The 19,187-nt window shown below is 38.7% G+C and overlaps 1 protein-coding gene across 2 annotated transcripts in view; it reads left to right on the top strand.

Moving 5' to 3' along the window:
• USH2A (usherin) overlaps positions 1–19,187 on the top strand; it is a 794,931-nt gene that overhangs the window by 346,598 nt on the left and 429,146 nt on the right. The window lies entirely within an intron of this gene.

The raw sequence follows: 19,187 nt of genomic DNA, 5'->3' as shown, positions 1-19,187 counted from the left end.
ACCAGTGACCTATCTCACCATGCAAAAGTTCACTCATTGGGACTAGCCCAAGTTCACAGCACCGCTATTTATTGTAAAATTGTTGATTAAACCTAATTATGTCAAGGTAGAGGAGTACTAGAGCACCAGCAGTTTGACTGGCAAACCAGCGAATCAATTTCTCACGGTGCGGCACGCACGCTGTGCAGAACGGCTGGAGTGAAATACACTCAGGCACATCACTCAAGGTGCCGTGCTCGAAGTCCCGCACGTGTCGTAAGACAGCAGTTTTCAGCCTCATGAAATGTTAAGGCCCATTTAAATGGAAAGTCAAATTTAAGCCTTTGACCAAAAAAAAAGTAAAACGCATCAACAAATTTAATAGAAAAAAGTATTTTTCCTCTGTCAAAGACTCATAACTTGACAAATTTGATGGATTTTAAAGTAGCCTTAATTGTCTTTCTAACACATCTATCGGTCAACTCTCTCAAACTTTACTTCATTTTGTTTAGATTCCTTAGAATCTACAGCCCAAATATACAACCAATTAAAAAAACAAAACAAACAAACAAAACACTGGTATCTTTCACTTCCTTCCTCCCTTATTTTACCCATCCGATAAAAACCCAATCCGATTAAGCCTTTGCCCAGGCTGCGCATTGCAGCTAAGTGGGCTGGAAAACAATGAGGAATTTATTACTAAAAAGTCTCAACCCCCATTTTCAGATGGACACTCAGTAATGACACCAATCCTACCATATGTCTGTAATTTCCTTCTCCCATTCTCCTCATTAAATATTTTATATTTTTCCAAACTATCTAAATGCTAACCTGCCTTCCTTATCGCACTCAGCTGATAGTCTTATATACTAGATAATCTTAGATATCAAAAAACTCCAGAATGTATCATAAAGAATTTCTGTCACTTTCTTACTATCAAATATATGCATTAATTGCATTTTTTTTTGACTGATAGGGTTGTTATTAGGGGTTAAGTGAATTAATGAATGCTAAAACATTTTAAAAGGCTTTGGGTGTATAATAGGCATTTGCCATCATTATTATTTTTACTTTTTACCTTCCTCACTTTTCCTTCCTATTTTCACAGAGCTTCCCTTATCCTATCAAAAATAAAATCTTCAAAAGTCCTCTGGACCCCAACTCCTCTTGCCTTTTTAGACCTGTTACTGGTGGTCTCTCTTCCTCTCACATATTTTTAACCTCTGTCTCCTGCAGTTGTTCACAAAGTGTGGTCCTTGGATGTGTATCAACAGCCTCACCTGGGACCTTTTTATTAATGCAAATTCTCCAGGCCGCCCACACCTGCTGAATCAGAAGCTGTAGGGTAGAGCTCAGCAATCCCCATTTTAACAAGCCCTCCTCTTGTGATGCTGGTGCATGCCAAAGTTAGAGCCACTGCCCAGCTGGATTCTGCCCAAGGTCATTCAGACTCCATCTGTCAACACCCATTGTTAAACACAAACAAACCCAAAGCAATGACAAAAATCTTCCTTTGATCTAAAGTCCCATCCAGCTATTGTGCCCTCTCTCCTCTTCCCAAACGTGCCTCTACCAAGAAGCATCTGTGGCGCTGTTCCCATTTCTTCACGTGGTCTGCCTTCCACTCACTTGCCTTGCTGAGGACACCAGCAACTTCTGTGTTTAAATATCCAAAGAACACTTTACAGTCCTGGTCTCCACAGCTCGATAGCATTCTACACCGTGGCTTTTTTACTGTCTCTTGAAATATTTCTTCCCTTCTCTGACCCTTCTAGTTCTGGGACCCCTTTCCTCAGTGTCCTTTGCCCACTCCCTCTGAAGCTTAACTCTGCATTTTGGAGAACCGCAGGGTTTAGATCCGGGACCTTTTCTCTCTCTCTTTTGCTAATTTTTTTCCCCTACAATCTTGCTCCAGGAAAATCATCGACTCACAAAGCATCCAGTATCCTACAAACACTATTGACTCCTAAATGCACGTCCTACCCAGACTTCCAAATGTGTGTATCCAGCAGACATTTGGAAAAATTGACATTTCCAATTGATTTCTCATAATCTCTAAATTTACCATCTCCAAACCTGAAGTCCTGCTCCTCCTGCATTCCCAATGTAAATAAATGACACCTCCAGCCACCCAGTTAATTAAGCTTGAGAATTTTTCTCAACTTTTACATTCTGTTCATACCTCATGTATCCATGTTTATTGATTCCATTTTCTAAACTATGTGCTAAATTGATCCGTCTCTCCCATATCTACTGTCCAAGCCAAACCATTCCAATCTCTTACCTGGATAACTACAGTACTCTTCTTTCTCATGAACACCGCCCCCCCCCACCCCCGCCCATGATTCTAATCCACTGCGCAACCAAACATCGTGGCTCTCTCTTTAGAATTCTTCAGTTGCTTTCCATTGCCTCTCTCCCAAATTCATTTTGTCTCAGTCTCCTCTTATTTTCTGGATTTCCAACTTTTGCTGTTATAATTAATATGATTTTTTAAAAGTCTGTATGTAAATCTTTGGAAGAATTCCTGACAATGACGGTAGGATAAACCCCTTGAAATGGAACAACTAGGTCAAATTCTCTTAAAGCATTAGTCAGTCTTGGACTTTGAGGTCAAGCAGACATTGATGCAAATCTCTGGTGCCTACCCTCCCTGTGACTTTGGGGAAATTATGTATTCTCCTGGATCTTTTTTGAGTGTCTTAACCTATGAAATGTGAGAATAATATTAACCTCAGAAGAATATTAAAGATATTAACTGAGATGATATTCCAAGTCTAACAGTTTTCAGCTGTGTAACCTTGGACAAATTAATTCACATATCTGTGCTTCTGATTCCATATGGATACATTGAGAATGAAATAACTACCCACCTCATAGGATACCTGTGAGGATGAAATGAATCCATGTATATGTAAAGCACACAGGACCGCACATGACACACAGATCAGATCGCACTGTATAAATGTTAGCTATCAGATGTTTTTAAAGCATGTAGCACAGTGCTTAACATATGGTAATTTCTTAACAAAAGATAGTTATTTTTATGTTGCCAAATAATTGCCAAAAAGACTGTACAAATTATACTCCCACCAGCAAGCAGAATGCAAGATTTTATTTTTCATTTCATCCTAGTTGACAAGTTTTACAGGTAAAAGAAACTTTGTAAATTTTCCAAATATATCAGAATATTACTTTAATTTGATCTTACCTCAAATTTAGATTACTAGAGGCATTAAGTATTTTCATTGTTTACTGGTAATTTGTACTTCTTTTATGATATACCTAGCACATTTTATCCTCAATTTTTCTATTGGAGGAGTCACATTTTTCTCATTGATTTAAATATCTCTTTATGTATGAAGAATATTATACTTATGTTTGCCTTATGTGTGGCAACACCCCCGTTTTTCATTTATTTTGATTTACATTTTTATGTGCAGATTTTAAAGAACATTTTCTATAGTTAATATAACATCTTTAAATGTTTTTGTTAGTTTTCTATGGGTAATATGAAAAAAAAACCTATCCTCGCCATTCAGGGTAGACTAGTATTTGTTTATATTAGATATACCATATTGATAATATATAGAGATATAGATATAGATATATAAATAATGCATATCCTCTGAATTAGTAACTCTAAATTTGAGGTAAGATCAAATCAGAAACGGGGCAGGGAGGCTTCTCAAATTACACCAGCCTTGCCCAGATTCTGAAGGATATCTTTCTGGAGTAGAGTACCCCTGAAATTGAAAACCAGTACAATAAACTATTGGATGTTACTGTAGGATATTTCAAGCATGTGAATGGTGTACAGAGAGAAGAAAATTAGAGCACCACTGACCAGCTGTTATTTATTTTTATATACCCAATGTGTAAAAAACTAAGGAAAAACTCTCAATTATTGCAACTTGGTCAATTTCTTGGATTTGTCAATTATCAGTTTCTTTGGTAACTTGCTTTTGGTTTGTGTTTTTCTTTTTCTTATTTTACATTCATCATTTGTATATTAACCTTTAAAGTCACATTGCTTTAAGTGTATCTCTGTAAATAGAATCTAGTTTGATTTAGTTTTACATTCAACTTAAAATTCTCTGTATTTTAGTAGGGGAGTTTAACTCACATTCATTTTTATGATTTATACAATTGATTGCTCTTATTTCTGTCATCATATTTCATGCTTTCCGGTTTTGTTTGTTATTGTGTTTCAGTACTTTTTGTTGTTGTTGTTATTCCTTTATTTCCGTTCTTGCCTGTGTAGACTATGAATTCTTTAACTTTTTTCCCCCCAAAGGGTTTTAAAGATGTATCTGTTGCTCACAGTTGTGAAATGAACAGACAAGGAAGTACATAGGAGGGAATCTTAAAGATTGTGGAGAACTCTGGTACTGCCAGGTGGACTTTTATTGTGAAGAATCAGTCTATTGAGGGAGGGGAGTGTGAATTGAAAAGCCCCAAAGCCAGGCTGAGTAAGTATCAAAGTCAGAGATTTCACAGTAAAGAAAAAAGAATACTAGAAAGTGAGGGGGGAGGGGGGAGAAAGTAGAGAGCCAGAAACCTGGATTTGGTGGAGATGTTAGGAGTGTGGAGATTGGTTGGTGGCAGCTGCTTTGCCAGTTAGTTGAGATAACAAGGTACCAAGAGAGAGGACAATAAAGTAGTTCATGAGTAGTTTTGCTATTGATCTTGAAAGTAACCCCCGTTTAGCATTTCTGAGGTGACATTTGTTGAGATTTTTATGTTTAATTTTTGGTTGTTAGAGTGGTATTTATTTGAATGAACAATACTGATATTGGATGTATAAGACAATTTAGGTTTGTTGGTTCACATAGGGTCCTTAACCAAGTAAGTGATCATAAAATGTGTTGGTTTCTTTTCATTACATTTTTTTTCTGTTATATAATGAGCTCTTCTTTCTTCACATTTGGGTCTTTCTTTGGCTTGGAAAGTTTGCTATTGTGTATATCATCATTACTTCTGGTAAGAAATAACAGTTTCCAATATTGTATATTCCTTCCCAGTTTGTCCTCCTCATTTTAGCAGTCCAGAACGCAGCTTGCAGAGTCAAATCAATCTAGTTATGTCACTTGTCAACTGTCTGATCTCAGGCAAATTTAAAAACATATCACTGTATTGGAGTTTCCTCATATGTAAACTGGGGGTAAAAACCTTCTTCATGTTATGGAATTGTTGCAAAGATAAAAAAACAATGAATTACCTCCATAGAATATTTTGCTCATAAACAGGCACATTGTAAATGTTCAATGAATTAATTGTTATCTTTATACTATTCAGTCTCTGAATTCTGGGTTTTTGCTTCATAGTTTTTTTCCTTTTTCATTTTCTGATTTTGGCAGTATTGATTCTGCTGTTTGAATCTTCTGAGATGAGTACTCAATTCTTCTACTTCAGTTTTTTTTTTTAATTTATTTATTGTCTTTTATTTTTGGCTGTGTTGGATCTTCGTTGCTGCATGTGGGCTTTCTCTAGTTGTGGCGAGCGGGGGCCCCTGTTAGTTGTGGTGTGTGGGCCTCTCACCACGATGGCTTCTCTTGTTGGGGAGCACAGGCTATAGGCACGCAGGCTTCAGTAGTTGCAGTGTGTGGGCTCAGTAGTTGTGGCTCACGAGGTCTAGAGCGCAGGCTCAGTAGTTATGGTGCAGGGGCTTAGTTGCCCTGTGGCATGTGAGATCTTCCCAGAATAGGGCTCGAACCCATGTCCCCTGCATTGGCAGGCAGATTCTTAACCACTGCGCCACCAGGGAAGCCCCTCTACTTCAATCTGTTGTATGATTTGCATTTATTCCTCATCCAACTCACTTTGATTTCTGCCTACTTCTCAGTATTGTCAGTTTTCATCTCTGTTGTTTGCCATTTACCTTCTGTCTCTTGTTTAATGGATTCCAAGTTCTTTTCGATCTTAATAGCATGAAACTGATGACTTTTAAATTTTACAGTTTTCCTGAATTAAATCCTCCCCAGAGCATGAATAGTCTTCTGGAATTTGAGTGCTATGTTCTCTTGTTCCTTTTGAGTTACAGATGTTTTTCCCATTTGTTAAATGCACCCCCCGACACACACACCCACTTCCACAGTTCACTTGCCCTATCCCTAAATTTACCTTCAGAGTGAGTGTTTGCTCAGGAAAATCAAATCATTTTCAAGTCATTTTACTGGGCACCTAGTTGCAGTTAATAAAAACCTTCACTGGGATTAGGAGGGGTTCAGTTCGGATAAGTTCGCATTAGCCTCACAGCAATTGGTAAAAGTCAACTTCTTTCTTCCCAGTATCGGGTGGAGGAGGAGTGCTGAGAACCTGTGGGCGTTTTGTACCCAGCTCAGGATCAGGTTTGCCCTGGGATCTCCTTTAAGTAGTCCATTTGTCTTTGCCTGTTGTCCTTACAGGTATTTCAGAACCTGTGGTCATTTCCTTGGTATTCTTATAAGGTAGTAGTTCTCAACCATGGGTGCACACTGACCCACCTGGGGAACTTTAAAAAATATTGATGTCCAGGTCTCACCTGCAGAGTCTAACTTTTTGGTTTAGAATATAGGCTGGGTATTGGTATTTTAAAAGTGTCAGCAGGTAACTCGGTTGTACAGCCAGCATTGGGAAACACTGTTCAAACACTGATCACTGTTTGACACCAGTGATCAAGTCTCAATTTTAACCAGAAATTCTTATGACAACTTCCACCTCCCAACTGCAACTTGCAAATATAGGACAAAAAAAAAAAAAAAAAAAGAAAGAGAAATGCCTATATAAAAATGATGAGCTATTAAAAGTGAGTAATAAAATTAGCAAAGGAAAATCACAGGACAACAAAAAATTAAGTGAAATGATTCTTGGGAAGAAATGGGAAATTATGGTCAGACTTACAAAATGCAGAAAGCAAAAGAAAAAAAAAGATGCATATTAACTAAGAGAGCTGGAACAATAGAAGCATGAATATTTACCATTCATGAATTTGGCTACTAGAGGATTAAATGTGATAAATCCCAGTAGCATGGAGAGTCCAAGGGTTAACAGCCCCACTCAGGTACAAATGGGCCCCTTTGGGCCACAGAGTCTGGATTCTGTGCCCTCCGAAGGGCAGGGTTCAGAGCAGGGAGTTCTTGAAAGTTCATTTTCTCAGCTGGAGCCTCAGGGTAGAAAGCCCTGCAGTTATGACTCCAGTGTATCTTTAGACTAGTTGCAAAGGGCTCCAATTAACTCTGCATAGCTCTTGCTGATTTTCCCTCCAGCACTTTTAACGTCCAAAGCTGCTGCCCAGAGAGACAGCCCTGGCATTTCCCTTCAAACCCAGGGCTGCTCAGAAAGACCCTTCCCAATCTGATTTGAAATTCTGTCAAGAATGAATGGATTCAAGAATTTGCACATATACAATTTTTTTGTTTATTTCTTTCCTGAAGATGTTTAAACATGTAGACTTAATTATCGGCATAATTAGTACAGCACCTGGCATAGTGCTAGGAAGGTACTTGGTACACAGAAGATGTTTTCTGTTTTATTGTTGCATTACATTGAGCTAAACTCTAAGAGTTATATTCCTTCTTCGGGTAATAATAATTGTATTTATTATTTACTATAGCTTAGCTGATGAACCAATAATAATCTTTCAGATGACCCACATAAATGTAAATTTATGGAAAAAAAAAGAAAGACATTTTAATTTATAATGCAATTGATAATATAGCTTTTGCTGTGAAAACTGGTTCAGTCCTCATATACAGTAGACATTCATCTTCTTCTACCTGAAACAAGTGGGTTCCCTATTGAAAGTCTCTCATTTTTCTGTCTCTTCCACAGCTAGTAGTAATAATTAGTGAGTCTCAGCTCTACTGGTCATAAGGTGATTCCTGGATTGTTTATAAAATGCAGATTCTTGGGCTCCATGCACAAGAGTCTGTATATTTGGGCTAGGATTGAGAAATCTGCCTTTACCAAGTGTTCTAGTCGGTTCTCTTGCAGAGGTCAGTGGACCACATATTGAAAACCACTGGGGTGAGGGGCATGGCCAGGTGAGAAGGGATCATTTTCACTTGCTGGACTTGAATTTACCCCTGCTTTGTTTGTTCCTGCCCCTTGTTCCAACAGCATTAGCTTTGTGGGCAGAACACTGGTAGGGCAAGTGAAGAAATAGAGGCAGTGTAAGTAGGGCAATTCCACGCGTGCAATATAACTGTAATCTCGTAATGAAGTCTCATCTGTGTATTTCAGTTACACACATTTAACCACACACCTTGGAAGTGGGGAAGGCATGAACAAAAAGAGTGAAAAAACTCTTAAAATAATCTTATAGGCAAAGGATGCTATCCAGTCCTGAAACTATCAATACCTGTTAGAAGGAAAGAATGTGTGAATAATTTTAGGGTTTCCCAACTATTGACAGAAAAGGGAAACTCTTGTTTGTAGACACCATTGGGGTGTCTACAAAAAGAATGAAGAACTAAGAGCCACAGAGAATCACTGATTAATGAAGAATTAGAGGCATACACAAAATCAAATGCACTGTACTTTATGGGCCGTATAAGGAGTTGTCAAGGGGACTTTAAATCATGAGTGATTTTTGCCTTATGCCCGACTTTGGAACTTAACACCAACCATTAGTCCATCCATAAGTAAGATTCTACTCTTTATGTATGTATATACGTATATATTATATTTGTTATATATTATATATATGTGTAATTACTATACTTACCTGAGAAGCCTGCAGAGAGATAACTGTAATAACAACTTCCCTGCCATGTGATTTTTTTTCTATTCAGCTGAGAAGTCTTACTCCACAGTTGCTAAAACTGCCTATGGCTGCTCTTTGTACACCCATTCTATTTTTTTCATTAGACAGTAAACTCCCAGAGGACAAGTATCATGTTTTATATCTATTTTAAGTCTTGTTTAGTAACTTGCTCAAGGTAGGTAATCAATACACTTTTCTTGAAGGAATGAAGGAAGGGATAAAGAAACAAATGCAGGGTTTTGGTGCTAACCCTGTAGTTAACATAATGTTACTATTGTTTTATCATGCTGAGTTGAGTTTTGAACTACTGGTTCTGCAGTTCTATAGTTCTCTAATTTTATGAAATGATATGCAGAACTACCACAACTTAAATATATATTTGGAACTTAACATACATATTCCCAATGGGGAAAAAATGTTGGTAGGATGAATAGAATCTAAAAATTAGTTCTAAAACTTACACCTCATAATGAAGCTCAAGGACTATATATTTGCAATGTAAAATAATGGAAGCCATGCTGCTGCAAAGCTGATAATGACACAGAACAGAAACTATTCATTTATTAAAAACAAAATCATTATCTACTATGTTCCAGGTTAGTGCTAGATCCTACTGTTACAATCTGCTTTTTTCCCTGATTTTTAAAATTAATGGTAAAATATACGTAGCAAGCAGTACTTTCTCTAAAGTATAATATTATATTAAAAATGAGTGTTTTATGGGGCAAAAACAGTAGAGATAAGTTTTTCATTTTTTATTATTTTTTTCTTGACAGACAGAGAACCCAAAATAACAGTGACTTCAACAAAATTAAGTTTTTCTGTGTCTGATAATAGGTGTTCACAGTTGGTCAATGTAGGGGTGGATGTTCACAGTGCCAGGGATCCACACTCTTCATCGTTTTGCCATGCTATCCTTAGAGACAAGACTTCTGCCTCATGGTCCAAAATGGCTGCTGGAGCATCAGCCATCTAATTTGGCTTCCGTTCAGCAGGAAGGTGGAATGGTTGAACAAGGATGTACACATTCACTTTAATGACATATTTTGGAAGTTATTCCTCCACCTTTGGTTACATTCTATGGTTAGAACTTAGCCACATGGCTATATCCAGCTACACGGATTGCTAGAAATGTCCTTATTCAAAGTGGCCATTTGCCCAGCTAAAAGGGTCTTTTTATTTTACTGTGGAGGAAGAGAATATACAATGAGAGGGCATTTAGTGGTCTCTGCCACAATAGGCAAACATCAGAGGTAAATTTGAAAAATTCATTTTGATGGTATTAAAAGATGAATTTTGAGGAAGTCTTTGCCATTTTTCACAGTACCCCATAGATTAATATTCCGTATTTGTGGTTTATTACAAACTATTTCTTTAAATGTAAATCTTGAAAGAAATTGGTCTGAAAAAATTCACAGGACAGAAATATGGCCTATGACATAAATAGTAAAAATAGAAATGATGTCATGTTCCTGCTTAGCTAATGTAGAAGAATTTCATCAGGTAATGCACTGTTGATGAGTTAATAGCTTTGTCTAACTCTCCTGAATACATAATGTGCCTGAACTCCTGGTACATTGTGAAAGCTTCAGATGGGACTTTTTACAAGTTACTCATTTTATTTTATGCAGTAAGAATTCGCAGTGCAGGATTTGGATTTCTTTTTGGTAACATGTTGTATGATGGTTAAAAATGATGGTAATACATCAGTTTTGCTGTAGCGTAGTAATCAACTGGGCATGTTGGCCATGCTATAGTGTTGGATATAAATACTTAAGGGTTACTACTCACATTTGATAAAGAAAGGGAACAGTCACCTCAAGTTTTCTGTTTTCTAACTTTTATGACCATTTTATATTTGTACTGTATCTATATGTGGAACTAATCAAAAACTTTATATATATATATATATATATATATGTGTGTGTGTTATATATTATATATAAAGTTTTTGATTAGTTCCAAATATATATACATAGAAAGTGTTATATTCAGTAACACACAGAAGCACATATACACTGATGTAGAGTTTCTTATGAATCAGTTGTTTTCGTAAGGGAATACTATAGGCATATACACTCACTCATTTGGAGGTATAAGCATTTTACTTTCTGTTTGTATGCAGTAGGTTTTAGTAATAACTTTGAACCTACTAACACGTTTTCAGATATATATGTATATATATATATTTTTTAAATTAATAGCTACTCTATTTATTTATTTATTTATTTATTTTTAGCTGTGTTGGGTCTTCGTTTCGTGCGAGGGCTTTCTCTAGTTGCGGCAAGCGGGGGCCACTCTTCATCGCGGTGCGGGGGCCACTCTTCATTGCGGTGCGCGGGCCTCTCACTATCGCGGCCCCTCCCATGGCGGGGCACAGGCTCCAGACGCGCAGGCTCAGCAGTTGTGGCTCACGGGCCCAGTTGCTCCGCAGCATGTGGGATCTTCCCAGACCAGGGCTCGAACCCATGTCCCCTGCATTAGCAGGCAGATTCTCAACCACTGCGCCACCAGGGAAGCCCTCAGATATATTTAAATCAAGTATTTAGTATAAAAGTGTGCTATTATTTTTAGAAATATATATTCAACACGCCTTCTTTCTTCTTCCAGAACTGGGGCTTAGGTCTAGTAAGTGGATCAGTGATCTTGGAGTCAGAAGATGTAGGTTCTGACCTTGAGTCTGCTGTGGACTTGAGTGACCTTTACACTCTGCCCAATGGCAGCCCCCTCTGTACAAGGGGCTCATCCTATTGGAGGCTTTCAGCAGGGGACCTAGGACACTGGTCAATAAGGGATGACTTTCCTTTCTCATTTATTTTTCTTTTCCTCCTGTCTCCTTGCCTGACTCCCTGCTTAGTCAAGTCTGATATTTTCTGGGAGAGTTCTAATGATGTCAGCGACGGCCCTTTATGCTTTATAAAGAGTTCACATGAGTGGATGGCTTCAAACCAATTGCAGAATTAGAAGGAAAATGACAGAGACTCTGTAGTTCTTACCATGAAGGCATTGATGAAAAATGTGAGGTTAGCTATAAGCCTACTGAGAGAATCTTAACTGGATAATGCTTTGAGGTCAATTAAAATCACTGTTTCAACCATTCTCTAAGACTAGGATTAGACCCTATATTTTATTTTAAAAAGTGAAAGAATAAACAATTTTGTTTTTCCTATTTGTAAACATTGAAATCCGTTTAGTCTTTGGCCCAAGGTGTTCCCTAGTACTAGAAATTTTAAATAAGGTCAGAAAATCCATTTGCAGGAAATTATATGCAAAACATTAGTTTTAGTTTCCAAAGGGTTACGTTAGGTTTGGGGTAAGCTCATTTGCTGTTCTACCTTTCATTTTATAAATCTTAGAGATCCTTATTTTTATTTAAACTATTACCCCAAAGACAACAACAACAAATGCCACTTTCCTAGGCTACTAAGAACTAGAGGAGAAGCATCCTGGGTGCGTTTCCAGATCTCTGTTAGACCGTTGAATTTTCATCCATATTTAACAAATGTCCTTATTCAGTTTCATGAGGTTACTGGGTCACAATGTGCGTTAGAACTTGATTTTCAGAGGTTCCTTTAAATGGGCAGAAATCATAGCATGTTGGATTGATTTAGTCTCTTTCATCCATCCACTGGGTTAGTTTGTGGCTCAAAACTCATTCTGAGATGTAGGACACTTAAAATTTAGGATTTCTCAGCACTGCAGCAGAATCTTGAGCCAGAAAAGTCCCCTTCTCTTCTGCTCTCCTTCCCCTGGCTGGCTTTCTGTTAAAAGTGGGTTCTTCTACTGTGTCCCTAGGTAGCAGTCTCAGCTCTGCCTGTGTGGGATCCCTTACCAGATGGCCCTCTTAATAAATGCCTTGCTCTTCCCCACCCTCACTTTCTTGATCCAAATGTGAAATGCCAGCAAATAAATAAGAACACTGTACTCTGATGAGTTCTCCTGAGATGGAGGAAAGCCCTGGGGAGGGGAAGCTAGAGACTGCTTTTCTTTTTGCTGGACAGCTCCTAATTACTGGCCAGTAGGTAGAAGACACCGTTGAGACAATAGAGAATTTAAAGGTAAAGAAAGAGAGAGAGAGAACAAATTCTCCATCTTATTCCAAATGCCTTTGCTAACAGGAAAGTACACTTGGATTGTTGGAGTCCGTTTGAAATATTCTGCGTGATCTTTGCATGGGGACCACAGACTTTGGACTCGGGGTAGGTGATGGCTGTGTGCAGATTTCACCGCCAGACTCAGAGTGCAACAGAAATGAGTGGGTAATGAGAGCAGAGCAGCCAGTTCTTTAATTGAATTAAAAGCTGGGTGACATCAATGCGGACACCTGTCCAATTACAGACAGGCCAAGGTGTTTACCATTGCTGTACAAGGGATTCGAAGATGACAGAAATCTTTCCGCCCACAGATTAACATAATGAAGGAGAACAGATTACAGTGGATGCTGGCCAAACACCTAGGTTGGCAGCTGAGGGTGGGGTGGAGGAGGGGTGGGGGGGGGAGTGTGGTCAAGGATGTAAATAGACACAGAGTCACTTTTTCTTCTCCAAAACGTGTTGGGCTTTGAAAAGGATGCCATTTTGTCTTGTGTCTCAGGCTCGGTTTCCAGGCCGAGCATTTATACTTGTCTGCATTGAGTCAGAGGAGTTAATCATAAAAATCTCAGTGTCAAGCCGACTCCTCTGTTGTCTTCCTGCTTCTCAGCATACAGTTTTATTAGAGGCACAAAAGCTTGCACAGCTGGTGTCAGCTCCACAATGATTTTCTCTTAGGTAGTCAGGCCACCTCCAATTATTAATATTTCTCTTCCGCTCCTTTGAAACTTGAGGTTAGCGCACAGGAAACCAAGTGTTGGAAATAATAATCTATCAGTCAGAAGAAACAATGTCTGTTCCTTTGCTAGCTCCCTGGAAAGGGTAGGACGGGAGTGAGTATCTCATATAGTGAGGCAGACAGCTGAGTGAGCTAAGAGGATGAAAGGTCTTTATGTTTTGGGCAAACATCAAGGGTCCACCTTTGGTAAATCATCGTAATAACTGCTGGAAAATAGGACAAGTAAAGAAGCAAAAGGTCATACCCTCTGCATTCAAGGAGCTCCCAAAATCATTGCAAGGGACTTTAAACTGCACGATTCTCGAGGAGAAGGCTCTTCCCCTCTGCTAGGCAGAAATCCTCAGAGCACGCAGCTTGGAACCTCACGCACTAGGGCTCTTAAATTTCCTCCTGTGATGTGCTGCCACTCTTTAAATCACGTTCTTGGCCCTGCTCTTTCGGCTTGGGCTTTCTGCACCCGCCGAGGTCCACAGGACTGCAATTCAAAGGGACTATACTTACTTTGCTTCAAACTCCCTTGGTGTGGCCCGTCAGGATTTCTCAATGTTAAGCATTAATGCAAAATGCATTATCGCTTAGCAGTGAGAATTCTGGTCCTGCTGGTGCCAATGATTTTAATCCGGATACCAACACTCCTGTGTTTCATGGGATCCTAACACTTTTAAGACATCAATAATGCTTCCTTTATGCTTATGGAATGTTTTTTCAGCTCACCCTCTTCCATTATCAAAAGAGACTGGCAGGTTTCCTGACATGGTTGGGACCATTTTCTGATTTCACAGAGTTTTGCGGCTGAAAGGGAATTGGAGAGGTCATCTGGCCTGCCTCGAGGTAGGAACGGTCTCAGATTCAAAGGGTAAAAAGACTCCTCTGTGATGTCTGCCCGAGAAAAGAGGCTCATATCCAAACCAGTCTTAAAAGTTTTCACCGTCAGGATATACTTCTTTATTTTAAACACCCTAAGGATCATCAAGGAGACTACCCAATTTTATCTTATTGGGTTTTCTGTGGACACAGAATACAGTGTATAATGCCATATTTTTCTCTCTGGGACTCCTTTATAAATATGTCACTCTGTATGTTTTTCAGTATTCTTTTAACTATAATACTGAAATATACTTTCAATGATTATCCTTTTTTTCTCTTTGCCTTTAATTAAATATAGATCCCCTATCATCTTGGGCTGGCAGCTCTGGATCTTACAAATGCCCTTGTCCACTTGACATGTATGCAAGCATTTTGCTTTATGTATTTAATCTGTGTATTATCGTTATCATTACGGTCCTTCTGGCTCTAATATTTTCTTAGATTAGAAACCTTGTCAAGATCAGCTGTAGTCTATAGCACCTTTCCCAGAAGCATATAGAAGGAAAGTTGATAAATAATTGTTTGGTAATGATATGCTGTCATAGTAGTACCACTTTTTTTTCTGGAGAGTATGTAATCTAAGTCTGACTCGGACACTTAAAGGAAGACCATTTGGCCAATCACTCAATGGTCTCTAGGGATATATCCAAGAAAGAAAGGCTACCTTGCCTAGTCTTGGGGAGAATATGTTTATTTTTTGGTAATAGCAGAATTTTTTATAAGCATTAACTTTAATCCATCCTGGTAAACTCTCCATACTGAGAAACAAAAGAGAGAAACCGCATGTCTCAGGCAATAGGATGCCTTGGTCGTTATTCTGATTTAGTGAGGACCACTTGGTTGACCAGCCCCTTCTCCTACCCCAACCTCAGTGTAACCTGACAAGAGGAGAGAAAATGCTCAATCATTACACTGCTCTTCCTACTGAAGTCAATGATATAACCTGTATTTAGGGGAAATTATTCTGATGGTTTGACAAACTTTGTCTCTGAGACACAACATTATGAGCAAGATCCCCACTGCAAATAGGAAAGAAAGGCCACCTCAGACTCAGCAAGTACGGTACATTTTTTGAAAATGTGATTTACAAGCCACCCAAAACTTTCTACCTGCGATTCGAAGTTGGCAAGAGCCAAAACATCAGCTTTCTTCTCCTCCTTTTCTGTTTTCTATTTTGCAGCTCTCATTTCTCAGTGTTTATTCTTACTGTTTCAGCTGCCTGGAGATAGGAAATGTGAGCACTTTGATAAATGGCCTGAAAGGTGATCTGGTTTCTCTCCAGCATCTTTCTTTCAGAATATTGGGATTTTTCTATGAAATGCAATTTGGTAAACTTCTCTACCAAAGCACAAACTGAAGAATGCAAGTTTGCTGAGAGGAATATTGCCTGTTTTTTAAGGTCCTTAAGGTTAAAGGGGGAAGAAATTAGCAAAGGAATTTCATGATACACCTATACACACAAAGTGCCTCATTTAATGAAGGCAAGAAAGGTTAAATAAAGCACCAAAGACCGTTTAGTGAATGTGAACTCAGTATCTGGGTTGATGTGATCCTTCTTAAAGTCTCCACTAATAACCTTCTTGTTAAGTTAGTATAATAGTCACAATTCCCAACATTGCACTTCAGCTATGATCTGGAAAGAAAGAATGTCTCAGGGAAGGTGTTTTGCAACATAATGGAACTGCTTTTTGTGTTTCCCAATGATAATTGTCTGGATGTATGACGCACCTTCATGCTAAAGATTGCAGAGCATCAAACTGTATACAGCCACTGTGCCTTTTGTGACACAGTATATCTGTGCCCCAGCTAAGTCAGGGCCACCTATGAGAGGCAATGACACCTAGGTTTTTAGGTGATGAACAAAGGAAACATTTCATGTCCCAACACATTTTCCTTGCTCATTGTAGGATTAAAAATTTTATTTTCTGGGGGCCGATTCATTACTTGTTGGCATTATACTAATAATTATACTAATTCAGACATGCAATTCATCTTATTTAGACTTGTAGTATTGATAGATTTGAACTTGGCAATAGGAAAGACATGACAATTGCCAAAGATTTTCAAAGGATAAAATGGCTGGGATATATCTCACAAGGACATGTTAGTTTTGAACCCGGAATTTAGGGATCATGATGGAGGTATTAAGAAATGGGAAAAATGGTAGTGTGTATATGTTAATCCCAGTCTCCTAATTTATCCCTCCCCCCGCTTCACCTCTGGTAGCCATAAGTTTGTTTTCTACATCTGTGACTCTATTTCTGTTTTGTAAATAAGTTCATTTGTACCATTTTCTAGATTCCACATATAAGTGATACCATGTGATATTACTCTTTCTCTGTCTGAGTGACTTCACTTAATATGATAATCTCTAGGTCCATCCATGATTAACATAGTACACACTACTATGTATAAAATAGATAACTAGTAAGGACCTACTGTATAACAAAGGGAACTCAGTATTCTGTAATAACCTATATGGGAAAAGAATCTAAAACAGAATGGATATGTGTATATGGATAACTGATTCACTTTGCTGTATACCTGAAACTAACATAACATTGTAAATCAACTCTACTCCAATAAAAATTTTAAAAAAAAGAAATAGGAAGAGGGAAGTTTGCAAAATAATTTCGACTGTTGGGTCTGGATTCGGTCGGGTTGAGAGTGAAATGCTAGCTGAACATCCAGGGGGGATACACGGCCTGCAGGTAGAAATGCAGAACCAGAGCTTGGAGGAGAGATGTGAAGTCTGCAGATATAAATGAGAGATGAGGCTTGATGAACTAATGAAGGCAAATGTTTAGAAGAAGTGAACTAACAAAGGCAAGTGTTCAGAAGAAGAAAGAAGCCTGAGGGCCCGACCTTGTAAAAAAAAAAAAAAATTTAAAGGACTGTGAAAGGAAGATGAGTTGGTCAAGAAAGTAAGGAACCCTCAGTAATATAGGAGGACTCCTTGGGAAAATTCCGTGGCCCAGATGGCAGCTGTACAAGGCAAAATCTAGTAAGTAAAGGAGAATAAGGACTGCGGAAGGGTTACTTGGTCTGGTGTGTAAGGGATCACTAGTGATCTTGACAAGATAAAAATCAATATTTAATAGTACAGTGCAGGCAGAAACTGAGTTGCAATGGTAGCATAGCTTGGGCTACCAAGGCTCTGTGCTAGAATTCTCCCCTTACACGGCTCTGCGTTGAGCACGTTATAATCCCAAACTCATTTAATCTGGATAGTAACACTTCGAGGTGAATACTGTAGTATCCCCATCTCATATCCCCATGATACTATATTATCCCTATGAGGCCTCTTCTTCAAGATAGATACGATCATTATCTGTTTACAGAAGAGGAAACTAAGGCACAGAGGTCTGAGCAACTTGCCCAAACCCATACCACAAATCAGTAGTAGAACTGGCATCTGGACCCAAGCAATCTGGCGTGAGCATCTCTGCTCTTAACCACGACATCACTTCATGATGAAGATGCACATGTGATGCTGTGAGCTTTCCTTTAAGACTTTTAGTGGAAGGAGAAATAACCTCTTTTTAAAAAGTGAGCTCAGAATGTGGGTCATGATCTGGGAGATTCAAGAGGAAACGACAGTCACAGTGGCAGGAGTGAGGGAAAGCAGAAGGTGACAACGTGAAGGCGTTTTGAAACTAGAGCTGCGTTTGGCATGAGATGGTCACACGTGTATGTGTGTTAGTTCATTGGCTTGCTGTCTTCTTTGGCCGCGGGCTAAGATGCTGGTACCAAGTGCAGCCGAGAGGGTTGGGTAGCCCAGGGGGATGCTTCGGGGAGCTGCTAGAATAAAGACTTGCAGGCAACACTGGGGACTGAGGGCAGGTGAGAAGGGCCAAAGCAAACAAGGGCTGTGGTCTTTGCTTCATCCTGATCTTTGCTCTTTTAATATTTTATCCTTTCTACTGGGGAAAGGGAATAGGCAAACGTGTATTTTAAAATTTGTTGTTGAATGATGCAAGCTGTCATCAATACCAGTTCATTAAAACGATCAAGGTTTACTCAATAAAGGGATACTACGAGTAGGACCATCTTTTTATAAGAATGATGACAGTCTATGTGATTAGGGATTAAAACAGCTCTAAAACCTGCAACAGAAAACAATGGTGAGCAAATACACAAATTATAGTTTTGATACTTCTTTAATTCACGGGATTAACTAAATAAAGAGCCTCTGCCTTGATTGTAAACACCAGTAAACAAAATGTGTTTTCGTTTCTGCAGGCACCTTTAATTGCGGAACAAATCTTATATACCCGCCACCGAGTCAGGTTAATTCAACACTTCTGTGGGCAATGCTTCTGTTTGAGACAGGTGTCTTAGTTAAATAAACTAATAATTTTGCAAGGAGAAGTACAAAACATAATTATTTAATTGGCTGATTGTTCAACTATGTTGATTTGCATATTTGTTAGCTGCAACGTGAATAAATAGTTTGTATACGTGTACCCTACCGTTCAAATAATGAAGTCACTCTTGGGAGTAGCATCTCCTAATGTGTGTTAATAGATGTCGCATAAGAAGGACTATCTAGTTAAATAAGGTTGAAAAATGTGAGGTAAAAGAAAATGAGATAGTTTTGTTTCTGCAGGAGGTCTAGTATCCTGAAATGAGATGATGGCCGTCTTCACTATCAGGTACACTGGGCTCTGCTTTACGAACTGTATGTGGAATCCCCCATTTTTACAGGGGAAACATCTCAGGGGCATTAGCGTCCGAGAAGCACATTTGGGAAAATGCTATTTAG

Source organism: Balaenoptera physalus (assembly GCF_965194825.1).
Source record: "Balaenoptera physalus genome assembly, chromosome: 1".
Lineage (NCBI taxonomy): Eukaryota > Metazoa > Chordata > Mammalia > Artiodactyla > Balaenopteridae > Balaenoptera > Balaenoptera physalus.
Note: the sequence above shows the minus strand (reverse complement) of the source record. Positions and strands in the feature narration are given on the sequence as shown.